We start from the raw sequence: 3,193 nt of genomic DNA on the forward strand, positions 1-3,193 counted from the left end.
GCTCAACCCCCTGCAAAACAGATACACTGCTTTGGTTACTGTTGAGGGGGATGACTCATCAGGGGAGGGCAGCAGCAGCCAAGTTCATGGCACCGTGGCTGGCTCTGCTGCACAGGAGGGCAGGAAAAAGAGTGGGAGAGCAATAGTGATTGGGGATTTAATGGTGAGGGGACTAGATAGGCGTTTCTGCGGCCGCAACCGAGACTCCAGGATGGTATGTTGCCTCCCTGGTGCAAGGGTCAAGGATGTCTCGGAACGGGTGCAGGACATTCTAAAACGGGAGGGAGAACAGCCAGTTGTCGTGGTGCACTTTGGTACCAACGACATAGGTAAAAAAAGGGATGAGGTCCTACGAAACGAATTTAAGGAGCTAGGAGCTAAATTAAAAAGTAGGACCGCAAAAGTAGTAATCTCGGGATTGCTACCAGTGCCACGTGATAGTCAGAGTAGGAATCGCAGGATAGCGCAGATGAATACGTGACTTGAGCAGTTGTGCAACAGGGAGGGATTCAAATTCCTGGGGCATTGGAACCGGTTCTGGGGGAGGTGGGACCAGTACAAAGCGGACGGTCTGCACCTGGGCAGGACCGGAACCAATGTCCGAGGGGGAGTGTTTGATAGTGCTGTTGGGGAGAATTTAATCTAATATGGCAGGGGGATGGGAACCAATGCAGGGAGACAGAGGGAAACAAAAAGGAGGCAAAAGCAAAAGACAGAAAGGAGATGAGGAAAAGTGGAGGGCAGAGAAACCCAAGGCAAAGAACAAAAAGGGCCACTGTACAGCAAAATTCTAAAAGGACAAAGGGTGTTAAAAGAACAAGCCTGAAGGCTTTGTGTCTTAATGCAAGGAGTATCTGCAATAAAGTGGATGAATTAACTGTGCAAATAGATGTTCACAAATATGATGTGATTGGGATTACGGAGACGTGGCTCCAGGATGATCAGGGCTGAGAACTCAACATCCAGGGGTATTCAACATTCAGGAAAGATAGAATAGAAGGAAAAGGAGGTGGGGTAGCATTGCTGGTTAAGGAGGAAATTAAGGCAATAGTTTGGAAGGACATTAGCTTGGATGATGTGGAATCTATATGCGTAGAGCTGCAGAATACCAAAGGACAAAAAACGTTAGTTGGAGTTGTGCACAGACCTCCAAACAGTAGTAGTGATGTTGGGGAGGGCATCAAACAGGAAATTAGGGGTGAGTGCAATAAAGGTGCAGCAGTTATAATGGGTGACTTTAATATGCACATAGATTGAGTTAACCAAACTGGAAGCAATAGGGTAGAGGAGGATTTCCTGGAGTGCATAAGGGATGGTTTTTTAGACCAATATGTCGAGGAAACAACTAGGGGGTGGCAATCTTAGACTGGGTGTTGTGTAATGAGAGAGGATTAATTAGCAATCTCGTTGTGCGAGGCCCCTTGGGGAAGAGTGACCATAATATTGTGGAATTCTGCATTAGGATGGAGAATGAAACAGTTAATTCAGAGACCATGGTCCAGAACTTAAAGAAGGGTAACTTTGAAGGTATGAGGCGTGAATTTGCTAGGATAGATTGGCGAATGATACTGAAGGGGTTGACTGTGGATGGGCAATGGCAGACATTGAGAGACCGCATGGATGAACTACAACAATTGTACATTCCTGTCTGGCGTAAAAATAAAAAAGGGAAGGTGGCTCAACCGTGGCTATCAAGGGAAATCAGGGATAGCATTAAAGCCAAGGAAGTGGCATACAAATTGGCCAGAAATAGCAGAGAACCCGGGGACTGGGAGAAATTTAGAACTCAGCAGAGGAGGACAAAGGTTTTGATTAGGACAGGGAAAATGGAGTACGAGAAGAAGCTTGCAGGGAACATTAAGACGGATTGCAAAAGTTTCTATAGATATGTAAAGAGAAAAAGGTTAGTAAAGACAAACGTAGGTCCCCTGCAGTCAGAATCAGGGGAAGTCATAACGGGGAACAAAGAAATGGCGGTCCAATTGAACAAGTACTTTGGTTCGGTATTCACTGAGGAGGACACAAACAACCTTCCGGATATAAAAGGGGTCGGAGGGTCTAGTAAGGAGGAGGAACTGAGGGAAATCCTTATTAGTCGGGAAATTGTGTTGGGGAAATTGATGAGATTGAAGGCCGATAAATCCCCAGGGCATGATGGACTGCATCCCAGAGTACTTAAGGAGGTGGCCTTGGAAATAGTGGATGCATTGACAGTCATTGTCCAACATTCCATTGACTCTGGATCAGTTCCTATGGAGTGGAGGGTAGCCAATGTAACCCCACTTTTTAACAAAGGAGGGAGAGAGAAAACAGGGAATTACAGACCGGTCAGCCTGACATCGGTAGTGGGTAAAATGATGGATTCAATTATTAAGGATGTCATCGCAGTGCATTTGGAAAGAGGTAATATGATAGGTCCAAGTCAGCATGGATTTGTGAAAGGGAAATCATGCTTGACAAATCTTCTGGAATTTTTTGAGGATGTTTCCAGTAGAGTGGACAAGGGAGAACCAGTTGATGTGGTATATTTGGACTTTCAGAAGGCTTTCGACAAGGTCGCACACAAGAGATTAATGTGCAAAGTTAAAGCACATGGGATTGGGGGTAGTGTGCTTACATGGATTGAAAACTGGTTGTCAGACAGGAAGCAAAGAGTAGGAGTAAATGGGGACTTTTCAGAATGGCAGGCAGTGACTAGTGGGGTACCGCAAGGTTCTGTGCTGGGGCCCCAGCTGTTTACACTGTACATTAATGATTTAGACGAGGGGATTAAATGTAGTATCTCCAAATTTGCGGATGACACTAAGTTGGGTGGCAGTGTGAGCTGCAAGCAGGATTCTATGAGGCTGCAGAGCGACTTGGATAGTTAGGTGAGTGGGAAAATGCATGGCAGATGAAGTATATTGTGGATAAATGTGAGGTTATCCACTTTGGTGGTAAAAACAGAGACAGACTATTATCTGAATGGTGACAGATTAGGAAAAGGGGAGGTGCAACGAGACCTGGGTGTCATGGTACATCAGTCATTGAAGGTTGGCATGCAGGTACAGCAGGCGGTTAAGAAAGCAAATGGCATGTTGGCCTTCATAGCGAGGGGATTTGAGTACAAGGGCAGGGAGGTGTTGCTACAATTGTACAGGGCCTTGGTGAGGCCACACCTGGAGTATTGTGTACAGTTTTGGTCTCCTAACCT

The sequence above is a fragment of the Pristiophorus japonicus genome, chromosome 28, assembly GCF_044704955.1.
Source record: "Pristiophorus japonicus isolate sPriJap1 chromosome 28, sPriJap1.hap1, whole genome shotgun sequence".
In the NCBI taxonomy this organism is placed as follows: Eukaryota; Metazoa; Chordata; class Chondrichthyes; family Pristiophoridae; genus Pristiophorus; species Pristiophorus japonicus.